Genomic DNA, 7336 nt, shown 5'->3' with positions numbered 1-7336 from the left:
GCTTCCCGGGGCCCCGGCGGCTGGACCCGGCGCGGGCGGGAGGCTTGGGCGGGCGGTCCGGCCCGGGACTCGGACTTGGGCGACCAGTAGGTGCCGGCTGCCGCGCTCGGACCCGGTGAGTGGCTCCCCGTCTCCTTTTATTGTCCTTTGTCCTTGGGAGGAAAAGCAAAATGTCCTTGAGCGCGCGAGCAGGAGGGGGCGGCGGGCCGGGCCTCTCGGCTCCGCTCTTCTCGCACGGCCCCTCTGTGGTCGCGGGCCGGCTCTCCCCGGCGGGATGCGCCTCGGTGCCCTGGGCCCGAGTCGTGGGATCCCGGGGTAGGGGGCACGCGGGGCCCCGCTGCAGACCCCGTGGGCGGCAGGTGGGCGGGGGGCGGCCTCGTCGCCAGGACTGGATCCGCCAGGAAAGGGGCGGCGGGTGACTGCCGGCGAGAGCCCGAAGGGGATCGGGTGTGGAGAGCCCCTTTCTGTCCTGGTGAGTTATTTTGATATTTAGGGTAAAAAAATCCCTTTCAGGTTCTCCAACGGAGGAGCTTTTTAACCTCTTTCCGGTGAGGTGGGAACTCATCTTCATGATCGAATTTAAAAGAACAATGGAACCCTGACTACGTTTCAACAAAAATAAAACTTGTTTTTTTCCCTCCTATTGGGTGTTGGCTTTTAACTCTTTCAAAGCCGATTTTGAAACGGCTGCAGTGATACATGCGAAGGTACTTGCTGCTTATTAAACATTTATGACGTTAAGGTTGTCTTTGAAAAATGCAAGTTGGAGGAGTGCTTCTGGTATTTCAGAATTACGAAGACAAGTTTACTGTGTCGTCAAGGCTGTTTAATGGAAATAGATTTGATAATTACGGTGCTAGCTGATGACGTTTGGTTAATGTAGTTTATTTTACCGAGTAATTACGCCAAGATCATTTGATCTCCTGATATTTAAATATGATTAAATACACTGTTTGGTACTTTTTGAAAAGGTCACAAGGAGCCGTTATCTGTAACTTCTCACACCTGAATGTTAGAACGTACTTGGGTCAATTCCTAGTCAAAAGTTCGTAATTTAATTTTTTTTGAGAATGTATATTATCACAAGCCATGATCGAAAAACTTTCACAAAAGAACATTCTGACACCAAATCTCTTCCTGAAGTTACTTTCTCGTAATGTAAATATGAATAAAGTAGGACTGCTCTCGGTAATGGGCGATGAAGAGGAGCCATATTTGTTGCATTTGTTGCATGTATAAAAATCTAGATAGGCTTAAAACGGAACAGTATTTTAAAAGTACAGGTTTCATAAAATTTAGTAGAGTTCTCTGTATCGTCTGTAATCTTAAAAAAAATGTTTGAAGGGTAATTTTTAAGTATAGTGGTTTGAAGAACAAACCAGAAGCGCACAAACCTTTGTGTATTTTAGAATATTTTTGTCTTCATTCTGCGGAGCTCTTGTGTTGTAAAGGTGCAGAACTACGTAAAAATAGTGTTGGGCAGACTTACATAGTACATCTGAAATCAGATACTGGTTTATTCGACCATATTTCTAAGGGCATTTTTCCAGTAAAATTGTTTTGTTTTTTTGACTAGCCTTCCTATAATGGTACGTTACATCAGTTGCGCATATCTTGATTTTACAGAATCTGTTTTAAGTACCGATTTTGGTTTTTCAAATCAATGTTCCCGAAATTTTTGGGCACTGAAAGTGGTTTTAAATGGATATTCTGAATCTAGTTCTTTAGAATCCTCTTTGAATTGTGAAATGCAAAATAATTGCGAGCAGTTTAACCTGAAAGATCTTTTTACATGATAAATGGGGGAGGAAAAAGACTGAAATGAAAATGTTCAAAACCCTGGTTTGAAATTGAGTAAAGGTTTAGGTACTGTAAGTTTTAGAATAGCTTTAAAGACAAAGCTAATATCCCACTTGGTGAGATCAAGTAACTTGTGGTTTAAAATTTAAAGTAACCAGTGGCCATTTTAACTTCACTAATTTCTCTTGGAGGAGCTAATTTCTAATTGCTCATAATTGTAAAAGGTATTTCTGGATGGTAAGGGAGATACTAAGATGATTTGTCTTGAAGAGTGGTAAACTTTTTCTTTGTTTGTTTATTGCCTGTCATAAAAAGAGGGAAAGTAAAAAAAAAAAAAAGGTTCGTAATCTTAAATCAGTCCAAAAATTTGAATTTTCTGTATTTCTGTTTAATTCAATGTGTTAATCTTTAGTATTGGTCAATACAGCCAAAAGATGAGGAAAACAAAGACTGATAGATACTAAGATAAATAACTGCAACCATAAATGTACAGGTTGTGTGTTGATGAGCCGTCTCTTCAATTTACCCATAGATTTTTGTCTGTGGAATATTTTCTTGTTTCATCACACTGAATCGTTGGCCAAGAAATGTTTAAAATTCAAAACATTAATACCATCTTTCTTCTTTTTTTAAAGGTGACTTAGGAGATTAAAATTAATTTGGTTGCTGATGGTTCTGAACAAATAGAGTTCTTTTATTTGAGGTAAGACTGGGTTTTTATTGTTTTGACAAAAATTAGCTTATTAAGTTTTAGTTTTATTCTTTAATAATTTACATTTCAATTAATCAGTGAATGGGTATCATTTAAAAAAGTTGTGATTATGAATATGAGTAAACTATCTGAAATAATTTGACAAAGCCTTTAAGCCTTTTCACTGCAGGAAAGATTAAAAGTATATATGCATAGCCATTGTAACTTAACGTACCCTTTGAATAGTTTAAAATACTGAAAGTCTTTTAAGCCTTGTTTAATTTTGGGAACAAGAGAAGACTGATTAGATTTTGAGGAAAACCATGAACCAAAGATAGCTTTTTTTTTGTTTAACTCTGTATACTGTGCAAACAATTTTAATCTTTTAAGTATTTAAAGAAATAAGCTTATTGGAGAATTTGAACTAGTTTGCTGTTCATACTAACAGATTTTAGGGAAGAACGTTTAAAAAATCAGGTTTTGAGCATAGATTTTAGTTTCTTTTTTGTAATTAAAAAGTTTAAAAACACTTAGTTTTACTTGTTATTGTTTGCTTCATAAGTAAGTTTAGAATCTTTGTTTTCACCAAAGGGTATGCCATTTTGAAGACTGAGACGTTGGAGTTTTATCCTTGAGGATAAAAGAAATCTTTGGGAAAGTCAGTGTTTTATATAGCAAGTAAGTAAATGTTTTTACACAACATCTGCAATTGAATAGTTACCAACATTTAAGTGAAAAATATCACTAAAGTTTGTTAATGAAACAAACTGTAGACTGTTTATCACTGAAAGGATGAGAAAACCATCAAATTCTTTTGCCTGACATTGAAACACTTCTATTGCTATTAAGACAGTCGATGCATGTAATTTATATTGGAGCAGGAAGACATTTAGTACTGCTTAATAAAATGGTGCTTTAGCATTGTGGTTAAATCTGCAGTAGAGTCATCAAGATTATGTTTTTACAAATCTGGTATATATAATCTTCAGCCATTTTTTTTTTTTTGACTGTACAGATCACATTTTAGGAATGGTCTGGAATTTTGCATTTGCTGATCGTAGGATTCTTAACTACATTTCAAAAACTAAATAGACAGTTTCATATCTCAGTCATTTAATAGATTTAAAATACTCATTTTACTTGTTTTCATGAGTTTTCAGACAGGTCCAAAAATGTGGTGTTTTCCAGGAAATTAGAGTTAGAGTCCTCAAATTAGAGTCCTCTAATTGCTTCGTAATTGCTTTTAAAGCATAAAAGATAGAAATAATTTTCACATGCAATAGGTATTGGGCCACCAGCGTACCATGTATATCACATTTTGAAATCTTAAAGCTAGATATGTGAATTTTAAAAAATGTCCACGGATATTTTTAAGGAAATATGCCTTTTTTAGAAGTTAACGTTGAATCTGAAAATTAATGTCAAGCTGTTATTAGTGATTGACTAGAGGAAATACGCAGTATAATAATGGGTATCTTGGGAAATTTTAAGAATTGCCAAATGACCAATTAAAATAAGGGCAAGTTTATTTTTCTTCAAAATTTATGTGGAAAATAAAATACAGTCTTTCAATGCTTGATGTTGCCTTATTCTATTGATTGAAATAGGTGATAAGAGGAATATTTTTATTGCCTTTGCTTCAGCTTAACTTTTGAGTCCTTTTTTGCAGTTCGATCAAATTTGGGTGTATTACAGTGTGCAAGAGAAAACTAAATGTTTAACTTTTAACTGTAGTGTTTTAAAAATACAACATTTACAAGAACAGTTGAAACATCCTTCACTTCAAAACTTCAACACAAATGCCAAGATTAGGGTTTCCTCTGTGCAATTGATGTGATATTAAATTGGCATTCCTGTCATTGGGCACTGTTATGGAAATTAAGAAATGGATCTCTTATGTGAAGCATAATCTTTGTTTAAGTATAAACAGGCAATACATTTATAATGGCCTACGGAAGGTGTAATTTGATTCATAAAAAAGAAAACAGCTAGAAAGGGCTAGAAATGTTGAATCAAAGATCCACATGTACTTAGATCTTTGTTAGTGCTTATATTCAGTGTTTTGATATTTACTGCTTGAGACGGTCTTGTATAATGAACATAATTGATTGGCACATGAGGTTAAATGTAAATGTAGATAACTATTATAGATAGAAATATTAGATAAATATAGTGGATCCTGTAGGTGTGATATTAAAGTACTATATTTTGTAAGGAAGGTGGATTATTATATATTTACCACTCTTTTCTGCTTAAGAACCAGAGTGGTGCTTATATATTTGTTTCTGCCCTAGCATTTTGGGATAATTCTTGAATCATAAAAATCTGATCAACTTTGTGATTGAATTGGATTGCATTAGTTCTGATAAAAACTGTTTAAAAAATTACCTGACATTCTATAGAAATGAAGGGAGCCATGCTGTGTCATCACAAGCCTTTCATGACATGACATTTATAGATTATATAAAATAGGTAATTTCAAATGTAAATTTTTTTCTAAGTTTTATTTACTATTCATCATTTTTTGATTATTTAAAATTTGTACCATGGACAACTAATTTTACTTTTATCCACTGAGATTTGATTGTGGAGTGAGAAAGATAAGTTGAGGACATCTCCTTATCTTTTGTTAATCAGAAGTGGTGATAGAGTGGAAAATATAACACGTTTCAGCAATCAGGAGACCTACCCTCTAATGTAAATAAGCCCTGCAGTCTTGACATTTTGTTCCTTTTGTACCTTCATCTCACAATTTGTATGAAGACTTTAGAGTTCCAAGCTTTTAAGATCCCTATTAGCTCTCAAATTGTGGGATAAAAATAATTGTTAAGCCATGCCTAATTCTCTTATACAAACTTTGTAAATTGATTTCAGAGAAGCAATTAAGGAATTATACTGTGTTTAAACACTGTTTAGAATGCTTCAATGAAAGCATTTAAAAAAATTTTTCTAATGATGTAGTAAATGTATCTAATATAAAGTTAAGTGGTTTTAATATTTTTCACCTGGCCATGATCATGTTATAAATAAGAGGATTTATAGTTTGTGTGCCTGATATAATCTATTTAATTTCCGTTAACAAAATTTTTGTACATCAAATATAAATATCTTCATTTTACCAGCTACCTCCTTCCAGATTGAATGCTTCAGTGTACTTTGATTTTCAAATTGGCTATTTTTTTAATGTAATTAACCTTTACAATTTAAATTGAAGGATATTCTGATCCTTAGGTTATAAATATATGACTTGATGGTTTATGTAACATTCAAGTAGCATGTTTTCTATAACAATATGATAAAAGTTTTGATATATATACCTTGTATGTTGCTTGACATATCTGTTTTAGAAAACATTCCTCTGCCTTTTGAAATGAAGCCATGTATCTGAAATTATTTCCCAAACAATTATATCTTTAGCGTGTGCTACATAGTAATCATAGTCATTTTAATTTAGATTATAAAGCTATATTTTAACTTTGAGGTTTGTGAATTTTCTTAGACATATTAATGACTTTATAGTTAATGGTGCTCTCAGGTTTTATTTTTAAGTTAAAAATTGGCCAGGCGCGGTGGCTTACGCTTGTAATCTTAGCCCTCTGGGAGGCTGAGGCAGGCGGATCACCTGAGGTCAGGAATTCGAGACCAGCCCGGCCAACATAGTGAAATCCCGATATCTACTAAAAATACAAAAAAAAAAAAAAAAAAAAAAAATTAGCTGGGCGTGGTGGCACGCGCCTGTAGTCCCAGCTACTTGGGAGGCTGAGGCAGGAGAATCTCCTGAACCTGGGAGGTAGAGGTTGCAGTGAGCTGAGATCCACACTACTCCTGAACTCCAGCCTGGGCGACAGAGTGAAACTCCGTCCCAAAAAAAAAAAAAGTAAAAATATTGTTTTAAAAACCAAGTTTTCTAAGAAAAGCATAAATGACTAATAATGAGACAGTTGACTAAAGCTGTCCTTACCGTTTAAAAGAACAACAACCAAAATACGTGTGTTATACCTGTAAGTTATTAAATCTGAAACTATGATATTACAAAATAGGATAGGTGGGAATACGAGCAAAATCGTCAACTTTGATAGTCTGCCTAAGCCGAATTTTGCTCCCTTCTCCTCTCTTTCCAAGGATGGCAAAGTGATTTTAGACTTTGTCAATTTTAGTTGTTAGTAATTTTTGTGAGTGATGCATGGGGAAGGAGATGCTATGGTAGATTACGTTAGTGTCAGTAATTTTTGTGATGATGTAAAGTGAGATATATTTTCTGTCTTTGGTGGTGTGAGAACCCTATCTACTGGTAGATAACTTATTTAATAAGCTCATCAGAGCAGTGTGAGGGATTTCCCTTAGACATTTCTTTTACCAAGATTCCTTAAGTCAATTCTACCCTTCTCTTAAGGGTTTACTTGGTTTACGTTTTGTCTTTTTTCACAAAACCTTCTGTTACTTATAAGATCAGATTAAATTTGGAAGATTAGAAATATGTTGTTCCTTTTAAATTGCTTTGTTTGTCAATTCTTGGGAAGATAATTTAGCACCTACTCTTACAGTAATTTTGAAGCAGATCTTTGCTATATTTCTTGATTATGATCTGTCTGAATGACTAAAGGAATTCATATTTGGGAAGATAAACAGGGACTTGCTCTATAATTTGAAAATTAGTCCTAAAAAAGCATTTGGGTAGCATAAAGTAACTCCTAATCTTTATTTCCTTCTAAAAACCTTAAATTGCTACTTTTGGTTTTGTTTTGTTTTGGAGATGGAGTCTTGCTCTGTTGCCCAGGCTGCTGGAGTGCAGTGGTGTGATCTCAGCTCACAGCAACCTCCGCTTCCCGGTTTCAAGTGATTATC

General features: G+C 34.8%; 1 protein-coding gene across 1 annotated transcript in view; it reads left to right on the top strand.

The window, feature by feature from the left end:
- Positions 1 to 7336, top strand: part of CHD2 (chromodomain helicase DNA binding protein 2) — a 151438-nt gene continuing 144102 nt past the window's right edge. The window contains 4 exon segments of the mRNA XM_017875233.1: positions 1 to 115; positions 514 to 707; positions 2436 to 2503; positions 3083 to 3169. The gene's annotated coding sequence lies outside the window, so the exon portion shown is untranslated.

Source organism: Rhinopithecus bieti, unplaced genomic scaffold (genome assembly GCF_001698545.2).
Source record: "Rhinopithecus bieti isolate Rb0 unplaced genomic scaffold, ASM169854v2 scaffold_9696, whole genome shotgun sequence".
Taxonomy (NCBI): Eukaryota; Metazoa; Chordata; class Mammalia; order Primates; family Cercopithecidae; genus Rhinopithecus; species Rhinopithecus bieti.
This window is presented reverse-complemented; position numbering and strand designations above follow the sequence as displayed.